This window comes from Typopeltis vanoorti, chromosome 22 (genome assembly GCF_054136105.1).
Source record: "Typopeltis vanoorti isolate ZY-2024b chromosome 22, IOZ_Tvanoo_1.0, whole genome shotgun sequence".
In the NCBI taxonomy this organism is placed as follows: domain Eukaryota; kingdom Metazoa; phylum Arthropoda; class Arachnida; order Uropygi; family Thelyphonidae; genus Typopeltis; species Typopeltis vanoorti.
Genome location: NC_143570.1, coordinates 3,480,354 through 3,498,407, shown reverse-complemented (window position 1 = coordinate 3,498,407; position 18,054 = coordinate 3,480,354). Strand labels below are relative to the sequence as shown.

Sequence of the window (18,054 nt, the reverse complement as noted above, 5' to 3'; positions counted from 1 at the left end):
AACACACGTATTAACCACAGTGAAAATTATTTAATTGTAAATATTTCATCCTGAGTTAATTAAATAATTAAATAAAACAATTAAATAATTTTCACTGTGGTTAATACGTGTTTCTTTTAATTATGATCGCACCACAGGTTTCGTTATTTAAAAAAAAATGAGCCATATGTTCATTCCTTTTATTATTTTTTTTTTCTCAGAATTCGTATAGTGCAATATTATGGAGTTGATATTTCAACGTAAGAAATAATAAAATATATCTTTTGACTTGAAATAGATATCGATGTAGAATTATGTCGTGACTCGTTCATTTTAAATGTCAAAATTAAGTTATGATGACTGTTATTGTAACAGTACAGCAATAGCAAGTGCTTATTAATTGAACTGTAGCCTTGATTTGGTTTTCCGGTAGCCTCAGAAAAAAAAAAAAAAAATGTTTGAAATTTCTGTTTCTTCTATCTGCAAGATTTTCACCTTCCAGGTGTCATATTTTAACTTCCGCAAGTACTGCCACAACGTCTGCTGTAAGCTATTTCTTACACGAAACATAGCTAGAAAGGAACGTTGCTATGACAAGACTGATAGTAAACATTACTCAGTAATACATATTTGCAACATCTACTTACACTACATATTAGTTTATTTTAATAGTGCAGCGCAGAAATTTCCCTAATAAGGAAATTTCTTTCCTTTTTAAAGAAATTTTCTACCCTCCCCTCCTCCTCTCTTATGCCAGTCTTCAGAATTGCTTGCTCATTGCTGTTAGTTTAATGCGGAGGTCAAATAGCTATGTTTTCATCTGTAAGAAATAACTTACAGCAGACGTCGTAGCAGTACTTGCGGAAGTTAAAATGTCACACTTGGAAGGTGAAAATCTTGCAGATGCCAACATGGTACATGTATGTGAATTATCTTCTGTTATCGAAAAAAGTTCCGTCCAATCAACGATTAGTGCAGTAGTTTTGGGCTGTAGAGATATTTGGATACGTTTCGGATAATTTAATTTCACAGAAGCCACACATACCTACCATTATACGTCTGGAGTTGACGTTCCTATCAATTGGGATCATGCGCAGAACAATCCATACGCGGACTTAAACACTTCATTTTCGTTTTTGCTATGTTTTAATGTATGTACTTATTAATTTTATTTTATTTTAGTGATTTTTTTTATTTTTTACTCCCGTTAAAAAATAGATGGACCGTTAATCTTGAGCTCTTTCACAAAAACATGAATCTGTTTTTCCTACTTTTCATGTACACTATTTTCATTTCAAGGATCGTCTGCTGTCGCTGTAACGTGCAGACGAACTGGTTGAAGCGCTTTACGCCCAACTCGTCTAGCACAGAGCAATACTTCTGCAACGGTAATATTTTTGCCGATACTTTGAATACACAATAAACAGGCCGCTGGACCCAGACACGTATCGAGACATCGACAACACATCTTTTGTTGATCACTCGCTAGCGTTTTCTTCACGCTTAGCTATCTTTGAGGAAAAATAAAATAAAGATGTTTTATTATATCTCGTTGTTTCTATCGAACGGGAAAATTTATAATTTATCTGCTTGTTGTGCATCAGTATTATGCAACAAAATAATAGATTTTTCTCCGCCATAACACATGCTTTTTTTTTCTTTTGCATTTCTTATATCTTTTAAAATGATACGTTATCGGATGCTGTTATAAGTAACTAAAAGAGTTGAATAATTTTGTCTAATATTCATTGGTTTTATTAATAGTTGTTTCAGTTTTTAAAAAAATGAAATTGCAGTGCGCCGCTCGATCTTTTTTTTAATAATATTTAAAAAATTAATTTTTTCCCGATTTCATATTTTTTAAATTAAACAAATTGAGGGTTATTTTCTCTTTTGAATACTCAATAAATACTTCACAATTTTTGTAAAATATTCTGTTTTAATATTTCTCATTTTTACACATCGCAATTCTAAAACCATTTCCTGTCCATCCAAATAATAAAATACCCATTATTCTGTAGTCTTATCTCTATATTATAAATCACTTAAACGTCACTGAACAGTTTGTTCCATCAGTGCAACAAATACGAAACGAAACATGCAATCCTTTTTTGCGTTTTACTTGGAAAGTCTAGTGTTTACAAATGGCTAACTCAATAGACGAATTTATTTTCATTTGTGATCTTATGCTTGCAAATAGCAGGTGACTGTTTTGTCTGTCCTTGTAAAATGCCAAGAATTGCCGTAAAAATGAAAGATTTAAATATATAAACAGTCTCGAAAACAAAATAGTTTTATTTATATTGTTCCAGTTACTTGCCGAGAACTCTTCGAAGAATGGTGAAGGTAAAGAAAGGGAGAAAAGTAGGACACAAGCAAGGACATCAGTATAGTGTTGTTTGGCAAGGAAGACCATCTTTTATTATGTATATTGAAGTTCCCAATTATAAATCGCCAATTAGAAACAGTTCAGTCAACATCAGTTGCATACAAATCATCGTTAAATTTTCATTTGCATTTAAGAGGATCATTTAAGTGTATTACAGTAAAAATTGGCAGAAATTAGAGTCCATGAGGAAATATGAACCAATTAATGATGGAAGAATTTTTTATTTTCTTGGATTCAACGACACCATGGAACAGGCTAAGCTTCGGTTGTATTTAACTAACATTCATAAGTTGGTATGACAACTATTTTAGTTGCGATACTTGCAGTCTCTCAATACGTAAAGGGGACGCTACACGTGCAGCCAGTAATCAGATCTTTAAAGTGCTCTTTCCCTTCCTTGGGAGACGCAAGTTATCGCCGTCAAAGCTGCAGAATTATAGCTCAGATTACCTGAAGATTTATGTTAACCCATCGTTTGAACCTCAAAGGGTAGAGTGTATTTATACCAGATGGCTGGTGGCAGCAGTGAACGTAGCACGCCACATTTAAATTAAATTGTGTTTTACTTGGAACGAGGTCTTATTTAGTGCGGATATCACACACGGCACCCTTGCCTTTCTACCGAATTAAGGCAAGCTACTTGCATACCACTTGCATTCGCCATTTTCTTTTTCTTTACATTTTAGAAGCGAAGTATCAACTTCGATAGGGCAATGTGTGCTTTTCCCATGTGTTCTGTTATAAAATGTTTATCTGTCACACAGAATAAAGCACTGCCGACCTTGATCCCAGGAGATGGGGAAGGAGGAAACAAAGTCAGACGAAGAATGTTGTTCTGAATCCCGAAACATGCCTGATGCCAAGAATTCTTTGGCCTTATGTAACAATATGCTGTATTTTGTAGTCAATAAAAAAATTTCATGTAATTATATGTAATAAACTTAACCTTGATTTTTCAAAAAATTATAAAAACTTGGAAAAGTGCCATAGAACACATAAGATCAGGAAAATAAATGACTCTCCCTGTCTGGTTTCTAATAATCGCAGCTGTCTGTCTGTCTCATTTCCGAAGAATGTAGCAGGTGGAAGGTTTTCTTTGTGGTGGTAGCTTCATCAAGAAGAAATGTAGTTGAATATCATTCAGCTGCATTTGACGTCAAAAGTTATTTTTTAAAAAATAATGATTAGTATTGTTTTGTAGTCAAAAACAAAAAACTTTGTCATTGAAATTTCCCAAAATTTTTATGAAAGTTACCGTGTGTTTACGAGAATACAACTTTGTCTTAGATTTGGACTACTACATAGATGGCAAACCCTCTCCAGGACTCAAGTTCCATTTTTCTTAGCGCTTGATTACAGTTTCATTGGCCTGACAGCTGTTTAACGAACTGTTTCAACTTCTATTAGACATTAAATTTATATATGTTCTATTCGTTTCGTTTATAGTATCTAATAATGTAACTGTTTTATATCCGGATATTGTAAAATCTCTGTTTTATGATCCCACGTGATATTCAGCTAGTTTTCTGAAAAATTTCATCTTTCTTTTTCGCTTCCTTATCATAAAGTTATTTTAGACAGGGTATAATATATAGTTACATTAAGGTACAAAGTGGTCTTCTAATAAAGATAACTATAATTACGATACTTAATAAAATATCTTGGCTGTTTAGACAGGTGCCTGCTTATAATACAGGTAGTATCTTAAACAGGTTTTATTGTAAAATATGTTTTATATTTTATGCAGTAGTAGTTGCCAATTACTAGGAAGACGAAACCAAGTCCTAAATTTTCCTTGTGTGTTTTTATCTCGCACTCATCATGCTGTTTCAAGGTACGATTATAGCGGAATGATAATCTTAAATATGAACCCCTCCCAAAAAAAAAAAAAAAAAAAAAAAAATGCTGTTGCAACTAATTGCTAGAAACCTTTCACATTCGAATTGAAGTAAGTTCAGGAGGAACTATGATCTCTTGCATCAACTTGAAATAGCGTATATTTGTTACATGCTAGTTCATATGGATACGAAGGAAGTATCAGCAATCGAAAATTCAAATAGGAATAGTTTCAAATTGTAATCTATGTAAACAGTTCTGAAGGCGTTAAGTCGATGTCTGTTTGGTCTTATGCATATGAAGTTTGTCATTTGTTGCTGTTTTCTCTGCTATAGTTCGACAGTTCTTATTGGCAAAATATTGCACATGATTAGAAATTATAATTTCTATCTTGATGTAATTTAATTAGGATAAATATTAAAATTATGAATTATTTTTATTCGAGTCTTTTTAGTGGGAATATATATATTGAATTATGCTAGAAAATAGGGATCAGGCTGGGGATCTTGGAGTTGTATTAGGGCGTTGAAGTTCAAGGGCCATATAGCAAAGATTGCAGATGCAATTCATTGAATAACTGTAATGTGCAAACGAAACCTTGATGTGTAAGGAAAAAGGAAATCAGTTTGCTTCTTTACAAGACTCGATACGACCTTCCTGGACTATTAGGTGTAGTAGTTCTGGTTTCCCTGAAGATGCTGATATAGTGGGAAGAGGGCAAAGGAGGGTGTTTAAAAGAAAGAAAAAACTATATCGGAATTGTGGAATACAGATTATGAAGACGGATTGAGAATTTGTGGGCTGCACATACTAGCAAACAGGAGAAAGGGGGGGGGGTGATATGATTGAGACTTACAAACTTCTGAAAGGGTCATATACAAATACCAGCAGATAGATTTTTTTTAATATATAAAGAATGGGGAGAGGAAAATATAAAGACGTGGACTTAAAATGGTAACGATTAACATGGTGAAAATAAATACGGTTTGATAATTCAAATTAGTTGGGTGCATGTGCTCATTGCCGCATATGTTAGCATGTTCTTGTTTGCGTATTTAGTGGACCATCACAAGGTAGCATTCAGCTTAATGCTATGTTCAGATGTGTAGGGTTTAATAAGATTGCTGGGATCTATCAAATTTTTACACTTTGTCTTGTCATTATTACCGTCATTTGGAATGATAGTAATACGAAGCCAATTCTTCCGATTGTTGCGCTGTCTAAGATCTCAGAATCGCCGTCATTATCTCAAAGGTTCGCTGAAAAATTGTCGACTCACATTCCATACTGTTTATTCATAGATTTTGCCATGAAAAACGACAAACGTTTCATGTATTTCCCCCTTCCCTTTTAGTACCGTAAGCGCATTAAGTTATTTTCATATAATGAATACTTTTGAAATTGGCGAGTTTCAAGTAAAACATGCGCAGAATTATTTTAGGTATTTTCAAAATAATTACGTTTTTGAATTGTTAGTAAATGTCTACTAAAATATGGTGTAGATCATAGGTGGCCAACAGCAGGGCCGCATACGGCCCGTAACGTGATTTTGTGCAGCCTGCGGTATGATAAAAACTATATTGAATTATATGTATTATCAATTTAGCTATTAGTTTCGACCGTAGATTTTCTGATTGATATATTAGTTATATTCATTATTTCTGATGACGGAAACGATTTATATTCTCAATACGGAATTGACCATCTTCAGGATTTGTTACAAATATCATAATCATCGTTGAAAATCGGCTTTGATGAACTTGTTGCCGCACATGAACGCCCAGTGTTCTCATTAAGTTTTGTTACATGTAATAAAAAAATAAAAACGAAATATGTAATTAAATTTAATTTAACAACTTATATTTAAATCAAGTATTTTATATTGTTCTCCTAATAGTAAAATGATTTAACAAATATAGTATAGTACGCTCACACTTTATAGAGCTTCGCTTGGATTTCTGCTAAGAATAGTTGATTCATGACCGCTAATTCATAAGGAGCATATAACGAACATAGAAATAGAAGACACGACCCAACATAAATAAAAAATAAAAATAAAAAAAGAATTTTAATTAGGAAAAGATTTTTGGAAATTTTTCTTTTTCTTTTGGGGGTGCCAAAGCCCCTTGCCCCCCCCCCTCCCTGAGTGCGCCAATGTGTGTGTGTGTGTGTGTAAACATAAATAAGTTATAAATTATCATTGACCTCTTTGCTTTTTAAAAGTTCATATTGAAATATAAGAAAAATCTTATGAATTTGCATACAGCAGTACATATATTGGAAATACTGTTATTCTATTACACAGATCCCCCCTCCCCCCCGTACTTGCCGCCATTTTGGAGCTATCTTGGCGGTTAGAGCTCGTATCTATTTATCAGTAAATAGAAGTGGCTGTATAACGTTCATAAGCACTCATTTTTTGTGAATTCGTAAAGAGACTTCCCATGCCCTTTATTATTGGTTGTACTGCTTTGTATGAATTAGCGATTTTGATAAAATACTGTTATTAATTTTAGAAATTCTGCATTGTCTAAATCCGTACTTTAAAAATACGGAACTGAAAGTCCTGGGATTCCATGGAGGTGTCATGTAATAATATTAATAATAAAATAAAACAAAACTAGACATATGACTTGTAATTATCTTTTGAAACAATGATAATTTATAAGTAATTTATGTTTACATATATACATACATACATACGGGGGGGGTCTGTGTAATAGAATAACAGTATTTCCAACATATGTACTGTTCTTATATGTTAATATATGTATTTTTCTTATATTTCAATATGAACCTTTAAAAAGCAAGCAGGTCAATGATAATTTATAACTTTTATATGTTTACACAATATATATAGATATACATACATACAATTTGGAGCAGAACAACCTCCCATTTCGCTATAAAGTCGAAAAAATCGAGCTCGAACGAATACGACTGTGGACGACCCTAGATCTAAAATGGCGGCAAGTAAGCGTACCTTCTATTTAGAGCTTAGATAAGACATGATAAGATACGAAACTGACCGATCCAAAATTTCAACTGAATGTATGAGATTTCTTCTTTACTACAATAAAAAAAAAATTTTTTTTTTACACTTACTGGCGATTTCAGATACTCGATGGGACATTTTGTATTTGTATGATCAAAATCAAATTAAATTTCGAATCATATTCCATGAATATGATTCGAAATCCAATTAAAGTGAAAATAATATTTCTTATTTCAAGTTGATTCAAATATTGAATGAAAGAAGCAAGAAACATCATGGGAGACCATATTGTATTAAGAATAATTTTAGTTTTGATCATCAGACCAACTTTATTATTTTTCTTACGAAAATAATATAGTTTTCGAAAGGCATTTTTCAATCACAAGTTATTTAATATTATGTAATAATAGTAATTATTTATATACCTAACATATGCAGTGCTTTATTGGCTTCCGTGAAACATTTCTACCTCTACATTTTTCAGACATGTCTGATTTCCACTAAACAATAGAACTTTTGTTCGCAGACTAGACGTCTCGATTGTATATAGTAAAGAATATGGCATTTGTATAACTATCTTTAACTATTTTTGCCGTAGTCATGTTTGACCAGTGTTTTACTGGAAGGCTGTGCTGTAGTATTTTCTTATTTCCAATAACTAAAATTAATCATTTGTAATGCTTATGAATTGTCTAGACAGTAAGAAGACCAAAAGATATCATCGGCACTATTTCTTCTCTTATAATTTATAAATACTGCCGACTGAACATATGTTGCTTAGTGAGTGCTGCTATTGCTAGGGATTAAACAAAATATTCATGAATTATTTTCTTTTTCAATTAATTCAAAAATTATTTCTAACAATTTCGCAATTTTTATAATATTTTTTCTTTTGTTTTCTAGGTATCGTTCGGTGGCGATGTATCCGCAGAAGAACGAAGTAAAAGATATAACCTTCGGGAATATTTCATTAGGGAATAATATTCCCAATTTCATTTCCCTAATTTCATTTGGGAATAAATTCATAAGAAAAAAATTAATTCATCCATCAAAAGTAATTTAAGTAATTGTTCGCTTCAGTCATGTCTAGTGCGACTTATGTGGCCGTCGCAAGAGGGCATTACTTTTAGTGAGGCGATACTATTGAAAGGGAAAAGTGCTTATTGCAGTCCGGTAATTCCGCTGTTATGAAACCGACCAAAGTCTTGTTTAAAACAAGCTTCAGCTTTCTGTTTGTTGTTAACGCTTATAGTCGTTGTGTTCTGATTGGTCATGGTAACCCGTCACTCAGTTAGGTGTTACTTTATCACATATTTCGTCCCCTGTTGCCTCATTAGCATAAAGCATTTGTCTTGATAATCGTTGTTGTGTCTGGACGGGGATCACGTTACTCCGGCACTTACTGCTGTGCCGGCTAGCCGGTTCCCGTTTGTATGCTTTCAAAACGCATAAACATCTTAGGGCCCACGAATATTCACGCGCGATTTCTTACCAATGCTTGGGGCTTTCTTTTTTCAAGTCCTATTTGCGCATTGCCTTATATCGTGTGGGTATATTTTTAACGTACACGCAATGTTACACTTTTCTGTTTAAAATCGTTATTACTTGGAAAATATTTGAACGTACAAATGTTTTATTCGAAGAGAGGCCAGAAATATATATATATTTACACTGAAGAATTCCATTTAAATAACTCCTATATAAAATTACACTTCGCTTTTTCCTAAAACTTCATCAAAATCATTTTCAAAGAAGTGAAAGTATAATATTCGCGTTTAAGTACTTAGGAGTCGATATATTTTATTACATATTCCTAGAGGTGCTGTACTAAAATATTTTTCAAACTTCGGTACTGTATATACGTATGGTTGTACAGTAGATTTACATGTTTGTGTGATATGTATGGGTGTGTCTGAGAGAAAGAGAACGCGCATTATAGTCTAGGCAGGTCATGTTTAATACTACATTCTAAGTCAAAGGAAGTATAATTAAGAACAAATGCAGGCGATGATGTGCCTAATATTAACACCAAACTATATATGCAAAATCCAAATTCATTTATTATGCTATATTGTCTTTGAGGGATTCGCTAATACAGTACAATGATGTATTCCTCTTTACAAGAAAGCGTTATAGTATAAAACGCATTTTTCATAGCCAAAGGACTTCACAAGTCTCGGCAAGCAATGTTGAATCCAGACCTACTTTATGGAGGCGGATTTATGAACCGCCGGGGAAAAATCAGCAGTATTTATTCTAATATGCAGATTTTATTTTGCAGTGTGAAGGTATTAAATGACAACACCGAGGAATGATGGACGAATATTCCACCTTGGTATATTCCCTGGATTCAATACTGCTTATCCGATTTACTCTTCAATTTTACAGCAGCCACTCGGAATTCAGTCATGTAATATTTTTCAGTTTTGTATTAATAACGATGAATAAGAATAAAAGAAAGTCTATACCACGTTATAGTATAGAACGCATTTTTCATAGCCAAAGGACGTCGCAAGTCTCGGCAAGCAATGTTGAATCCAGACCTACTTTATGGAGGCGGATTTATGAACCGCCGGGGCAAAATCAGCAGTATTTATTTTAATATGCAGCTTTTATTTTGCAGTGTGAAGGTATTAAATGACAACACCGAGGAATGATGGAAGAATATTCCACCTTGGTATATTCCCTGGATTCAATACTGCTTATCCGATTCACTCTTCAATTTTACAGCAGCCACTCGGAATTCAGTCATGTAATATTTTTCAGTTTTGTATTAATAACAATGAATAAGAATAAAAGAAAGTCTATACCACTCAAGTGTAGTTGTTACAAATTGTAACTTGCCATTGTCTTTCAAAAACATTTATTATGGTGCTTGAATTTTTTTGTTAATGTATCTTGTTACTGCGGCAATAAAATTTCGTACTTGTGGATCCCTTTTCTATCAACCTTATAAAAATTGTACACGTAAATAGCACACACACTGATCAGATTGCTTTTAAGTAACTATTTACTCAGGTTCATTAACAGCATTTTGTCACTGGCATCCAGTGGTGAGCTATGGAGTTTGTTTTTTGAAAAAATAAAAAAGTAAAGAAAAAGAACAAGGGACTCGCAAATTTAAGAAAAATTTAACAAAGGGTTCGGGCGAGCCCCTTATAGCTCACCACTGGCTTTAACCAAACAAGACTATTTTAACATATTCATCTGGGGGAGGGGTCCTTCAACAATCTAGTTAAAGTGCAATATTAAAATTTGATAATTAAATAAGAAACTTAACTCAAAACGTTTTATCCTACATCTAGCAGTGATTGTCTAGGCCTATAGTTACATTTTTGTACTCTTCACTATATTGTTATATACACGAAAAAAATCTGGAAAAGAAAGTATGATTTGTTGATTTTAACAAAATATCTAAATACGACTATTAGACATTTATATTTAGTTTGAAGCTAATGTCTTAATTTACTGGATGAAATTTGTTTGAGTACTCTAAGCTACTTCCTTGGTGCACATTTGCAGGCTGTATGGTAAATGTTTTTTGTAAGTGTAGAAATGACACAGTTGGTTGTGTGAATTCTCCAAACAGTTTTATATTTGTGTGAATAACTTGCACCAAAACCAAACATCAGTCAAAAAATAAAATTGTAAAACAAGCCTTAATTATTTGTATTTTGGTTATCATTTGGACAGATCAAAATAAAATGTTGATGTATGTGCTGCATGAACCATAAAGTAAGGCCATCAAATCTAATATTTTGAAAATATTTAGAAATGACACCTAAGCAGATTTATGGAGGATGACTGGATGTAGATATTAGATGTTCTAAGTATGAAGGGTGTCTGCCTCAGCAACAGGGGAGAAAAAACAACTTTAAAATTTTTCTACCTGGTTACAAAGTATAATTTTATAATTTCTAATAGCATAATTTATTATACTAGATGTGAAGAATTAAAACAAGAAATTATATTCTTGGTTTAATCCTTATAAGCAAACAAAGTTTGTGCATGAAGTTTGCTATTGATGTGAAGTCAATAGCCAACAGTTACAAGTAGTTACATACAAATAGCCTAATCATGAAGAAACTTCACGTGCAACTTTGTTTAGTTATGCTTGGGTAAAGAATTAAAATAAGAATATAATTTCGTATCAAGTAATACTTTGTAACGAAGCAAAAAAAAAAAAAAAAATTCCTACAACTATATATGCCCAAAGTATATTAATAATATGGTAATACTATTTTGCTACTTGTATATGGAAAATATGATTTCTACATTGATTTGATCTTAGTATGTAAGATATATACATCATCTTTATCAACTATTGCCAGTTTTTCATCATCAGTGAACAACTGAATATCTCCTCTCAAATCTTCCACTATATCATTAATGTACAAATTAGAGTAGTGGTCCAAATACAGAGTCCTGGGTCACAGTTCTCTAGTCACCCATATTCACCTTAATTCCACTCATATCTGTCTATCACCCCCCCCCCCCAATCCATACTGTTTGAATTTTGAATGAAAATATTTTTACTAAAGAATCGGTCAAATTGTGTGGATAGATTTAACCATAAATAAGATACGAGATAAAAGCAGACCACAAAATATAACCAGATATCCATTCCCATTTGCTCATTTATGTAATAATTTTTCATGCAGGATTCTGTCAAATGCCTTTGCAAAGTCTAGCAGTATCATGGTGTAGCCATTTCCTTTATCTAATTCCAGTGTTACCTTATTATAAAATGTGAATAAATTACTGAGGTAGGACTTACCTTCTACAAAGCCATGCTTCCCCCTGTAGAGTATCACATTCCTATCCACCCTCCGAATTTTACTTTTAACCAACTTTAGCCACCACGCCAGAGATATTAACTGATCTGTAATTTGCTACTTCTGTCTTGGAATTACTTTTATGTAATAGAACTATCTTGCCATCTTTCTACTCCCTTGGAACTTGCAGAGCTGAGACTTAAAATAAACAACTTCGTCAGAGACACTACTAGTTCACTTGCATATTCTCGTAGCACACAAGATGACATAATTCAAGGCTCACTGCTACATTCACACTGATGCTTTTCAATATACTAAGTGCCTCCAGTTTTCATCTATCTCAATCACTCACATCAGTAACTATAAAGTCACCACCTGGATGATATATCCTTGCAAAGTGATCACTTTGTAACTGAACTATTCTGCTTCTGTTATTTTCCTGCCATCAGCACTAAGTAAATTAATGATTCTTTCTCTTACTTGCTATGTAGCAAGAAGATTCTTTTGGATTTACTTTGACCGCCTTAGCTAATTTTCTCTCAAAATCTGATTTAGCCTTACTTACTATGTTAGTTACTCTTCTTGCTTGTTCTTTATATTTCTCATGAGTATGCTGATCAACTTTTTGTTTATATTCCTTCCATAGTACTTTTCTTTGTTTTTTTTTCAGCTCCTGCTTTATATCTCTACTCATTCATTTAATTCCTACTCAGTTTATCCTCATGACCTTAGGTATGCACTCTGATACTGTCTCATTCAAACAATTCTTGATTGCTTCCCATGCAATAATAACATTCATTCTGTATAGTTTCTGATGTCATAGCACTACTCCAAGTTGCCTCCTAAGTTTATTATAATCGTCACCAACTTTATAGTTCTGCATAAACCCTTTCTTAACTGAAATTTCCACATGTTAAACAATCTCCCAGGACAAGACTATGTGTCACTTTCCTTGATCAGAGGTAGGGTTGCTATTTTAGTTACAGATAAATCTTCTGATGTTATTACCAGATCCAACACTTTCAAACCCCTGGTCCCCTCTATCACATGCTGTTTCAGGTAATTATCCCTTGGTTACTGTATAAATTCTATTTCCAGTTTGCTGCTCTTTCCTCCTAATCTATATCCCCATAGTTGAAGTTTCCCATAATAATTGCTCAGCCTGCACTCATTGTGCTAATCTGCCAATGCATGTCATCTACATCTTCTTCTGGACTCCCAGGTCTGTAGCAGCAATCAAAAATATACTTTGTCCTATTGGCCTCTATCTCACACCAGACTGCCTCAAATGAACTATTTTCCTCAGATCTACACTCTTCCTTAACTTCTATTTTTGTTGGTTGAAGTTCTTCAGCTATCATTAATAATACCTCTCCTTCTTTCCTATTTTCTCTGTCTTCTCTGAAAATACAATGTCTGTTACATCCTATTCCTATAACTATATCATTCTCTGACAACCAGGTCTTGCTGATGCCAATATTTTTAGGCCGAGTTGAGCTTACCAATGCCAAAAACTCCTTACCTTTATTTCTGATGCTTTAGGCATTTGTACACACACATGCATTTCAACATCCTATTGGGCCCACAGTTACCCTTACATAATGTCACTACCTGCCATGCAGATTGAAAATCTGGGAATCTGATCATATTCATTACTGATCTATCCCAGGGGTGGCCATTTCTGCACAGTCATTCCTGCACTAGAGCCTCCGTAGCTCAGTCGGTATAAACAAAGCTTTGGTCAGAAAGACCTGGGTTCAATTTTTGTCTATGACATGAGGAACTTATCTAGTCTCTTTCAACTAAAAGTGAGTTAGCCAGTCTCATATGAAGGTAGTGGGCTTAATCCTTCATCAGGAGGGCTCAACCTGCTCTCTTGATGAGGGATTAAGATGGAAGAGAAAGGTGGGGAGACCCATACAAATATTATTATTATAAAATGAACTGCTGTGTTTGTTTACAAATGCCAGAAATATCAGAAATAAGGGAGATAAAATGGTTTCACTGATTGAGTTTACTTGCCTCAAAATCACTGGAATAAGAGAAACATAGTTGAATGAAGATAATATCCTAACAGGAATAAAATTGGAAGGATACAGTATTTTTCATGAGGCTAAAAAAAGAACAGGAAGGGAGGAGGAGTGCTGCTGATGATGATAGCAGGGGAATTATGTCCATATAAGGTAGACATTATGGAGGGAAATAGTGGCAATGGTTTTGAGGTAGTGTGGTGTGAGGTGGAGGCTGACAGGAAGACATATTTAGTTGGATGTTGCTATAGGCCAGGCCATGTAGAGGATAGTGATGAAATGTATAAACAACTTGAATTAATGAACAAATGAAGGGTAATTCTTATGTGCGACTTTAATTATTTTAGTATAGATTGAAATGAAGAAATAGCATTTGGGAATACAGAAAATTAATTTCTCAAGTTCTTGAGAGAGATATCTCAAGCAACATGTAAAGAAGGGCATGCGAGGATTGGGAGTTTTAGACCTATCATTTCATCATGTAATTGTGAGTGGGGTTTTGCACTTTCCTCCAGTTGACGAGGGTGATCATGAAGTGATCACCTGCATTGTAGCTAGCCATATTCAGACTTCTGTGAGGAAAAGATATATCTGGAATTATATGGCTGGTAATTATGACAAGCTTAGGAGACAGCTAGGAGCTATAGCATGGAATGAGGAGTTGAAGGTAAGGAAATAAATATGCTGCATGAGAACTGTATTTCAAAGGCCAAAAGGCTGAATAAGGTACATGTAAAATGGAGGAATGACAGTACAGGATGAATAATGGTAATTATTATTATTATTATTATTACGTGACACCTCCAAGGACTCTACAAATCAGTTACATGAAGAGTATAAAGAACAAGCCAAGAGAGTGACTCAGTAAGGAAAACAAGAGTGTAGTATGAGCATCAGAAATTGGCAAATTGAACAAAGAAAACCCTAGAGAGTTTTTAGATATGTGGCAAGTAGAAGGAAGAATGATCATGGTAAGGTGATAATAAAATTAGTTTAATCCTTTATCCAAGTGTGAGCAAACAAAGTTTGCGCCTGAAGTATCTTCAGGACTAGGGTAAGGTGATACAACAACCAGGGCAACTCATTGCAAAGGTGGAGAAAGCTACCAACACTCCTATCTCAGTATCTCCTATAATGCAAAACACATCTCCATGTGGATATGTCTAATGTTATGCATTAAGGGAAGGGCCACTACCCAGACTAGTTTCGACCTTTATTGAGGTCTCTTCAGTGGAAGCCAGGCCCTAGTGGAGATACCAGGCAGAAGCATTAGCAGATTATCTCTACCTATAGGAGTTGCCAAATGGTGTGCCACCCTTTTTTAATAAATTACTCTGGATTTAGAGAAAGATGTTGAAAGTTTATTTTTCACTTGGTTAGAGTATAATAAAATTAGTTTAATCCTTTATCCAAGTGTGAGCAAACAAAGTTTGCGCCTGAAGTATCTTCAGGACTAGGGTAAGGTGATACAACAACCAGGGCAACTCATTGCAAAGGTGGAGAAAGCTACCAACACTCCTATCTCAGTATCTCCTATAATGCAAAACACATCTCCATGTGGTCTCAAAGTCTAATGTTATGCATTAAGGGAAGGGCCACTACCCAGACTAGTTTCGACCTTTATTGAGGTCTCTTCAGTGGGAGCCAGGCCCTAGTGGAGATACCAATGTGGCAAGTAGAGATGATCTGCTAATGCTTCTGCCTGGTATCTCCACTAGGGCCTGGCTCCCACTGAAGAGACCTCAATAAAGGTCGAAACTAGTCTGGGTAGTGGCCCTTCCCTTAATGCATAACATTAGACATATCCACATGGAGATGTGTTTTGCATTATAGGAGATACTGAGATAGGAGTGTTGGTAGCTTTCTCCACCTTTGCAATGAGTTGCCCTGGTTGTTGTATCACCTTACCCTAGTCCTGAAGATACTTCAGGCGCAAACTTTGTTTGCTCACACTTGGATAAAGGATTAAACTAATTTTATTATACTCTAACCAAGTGAAAAATAAACTTTCAACATGGTAAGGTGATGTTAATGGATGAAAATGGTAGAATGAGTAACTTAAGTGTAGAGGACACAGGAGAGGATGGCTTAATTGTGAGTGAGCAGAAGATATTTGAGGAATTAAACTTGATGTCAATAAGGTGATGGGATTTGATCACATATCACCATGCATCTTAAGGGAATTGGCATAGCTGTTTAATAAGAGTCTTACAACAACACAGGTTTCAAGGGAGTGGAAAGAATGTAAAATTGTTCCACTGCATAACAGTAGTGATAAGGCTGTGGCCACAAATTATAGGCTAATCTGGAGTTGTGGTGGTCCTGGAGAGATTGGTGAGAAGTAGGATACAAAAATGGATTCATAACAGCAGTATTCTCTGTAGTTGCCGATATGAGTTTGTTAAAGGGAGATAATGTTTTACTAATTTATGTATTATAACAAGGTGATAAATACCTTAGACACTGGAGATGCATATACAGTGGTGTACTTGGATTTTGCAAAAGTTTGATAGACTGCCACACAACAAACTGTTAAATAAATTGAAACAGATGGAATTGGATAACAGACTTCTGAGTTGGATCAGTGACTGGCTATCAGACAAGTATCAGTAAGTTGTATATGGGGGTGCAGTAACCCATAAGAGATTCACTAGTGTTGTACCACAGGGGTCAGTTTTGGGACCACTGTTGTTCAATTTGTATATTAATGATATTGGGATGGCTTTAACTATTACATATATGCAGCTGTTTGCAGACTATGCAAAATTGTGGAGAGAAATGCAAAGTCAAGCAGATGTTGTGGCCTTGCAGTTGGACTTGAATAGATAACAGTGGTGTTATTGATTGTATGAATGGGCAGGTATGTGGAACTGTAAGTTCAATGTTGCAAAGTGTAAGTTTTGAAATTTGGTAAACAGCAATGGTATGCAAAGTATACACTTGGTGAGGAAACTTTGAAGGAGGTAGAGATGAGAGATCTGGGAGTGGTGGTAGACAAGGACCTGAAATTCAGGGACCACATTGCACAAGTTGAGCTGTCACGTTGGATAACGGCAATGATGCAGAGGACTCTGACATGCAGAAACAAAGAGGCTATGATGTTGTGGTATAAGACCTTGTCAGGCCTCATATTGATTATTGTGCACAGATTTGGTCGGCGAGTTTTCATGGCGACGAGATAAAGGGTCCAGAGAAGATTCACAAAGGTGGTCGGTGATCTTTGGCATGTGGAGTATGAGGACATATTAAGAGAATGTAAATTGCAAAGCCTCGTGAATAGGAGAAGGAGAGATATATAAGCTGGTCAGGGTTGTTATCGGGTTAATACAGAGAATATTTTTCATAGAATGGAAGAGGGCGGGGTAGAACAAGAGGCCATTGCTGGAAATTGTATAAGGAGGGTGCAAGCAGAGAATAATAATCATCATCATCATGCGTATCAAGGATTTAGGCCTGTTCCGGCCTTAGAAGTCATTGTTGAATCGTTTAAGAGGACGTCCTGGTTTTCTTTTTCCTAATGGCTTGTACTTTAAGGCTTGTTTTGGTAATCTTTCTGTTTTCATTCTTTGAACGTGTTCCATCCATTCATGTTTACATTTTTTAATTTTTTCTATTACTGGTTCTTGGTTTAATTTTTTCATAATTTCTTTTGTGATCAAATAGGGTATACTTTGCAGTTTTTCTCATAAACTTCATTTCTGCTGTTATTAATCTTTGTTTGTCTTTTTGTTTTATTGTCCAGATTTCACTTCCATACAATAAGACTGGGGGCTACTGTATTGTATACTCTGTCTGGTTTGTTTTTGAACTAGGCTTGGTTTAAATGTAGAGTTAATTACACCTGTTATTTTTAAATATTTTGCAATTTTTACCTTTTATATCGTTTTCATTTTCATATGTGATCGTACATACTAGGTAGTTAAATGAATTCACCTGTTCTAAGATCTTGTTATTTATTACTATTTTAGTTCTTGCTGGATCTTGTCCTTCAAAGGCCATAGTTTTTCATTTTTCTGTTGATATTATCATACCATAATCTTTGGATATCTC

General features: G+C 34.5%; 1 protein-coding gene across 1 annotated transcript in view; it reads left to right on the top strand.

Moving 5' to 3' along the window:
• Positions 1–10,133, top strand: part of LOC150094118 (uncharacterized) — a 434,551-nt gene extending 424,418 nt beyond the window's left edge. The window contains exon 4 of the mRNA XM_090411797.1: positions 8,103–10,133. The gene's annotated coding sequence lies outside the window, so the exon portion shown is untranslated. The remainder of the gene's footprint in view (positions 1–8,102) is intronic.
• The last annotated feature ends 7,921 nt before the right edge of the window (positions 10,134–18,054 follow it).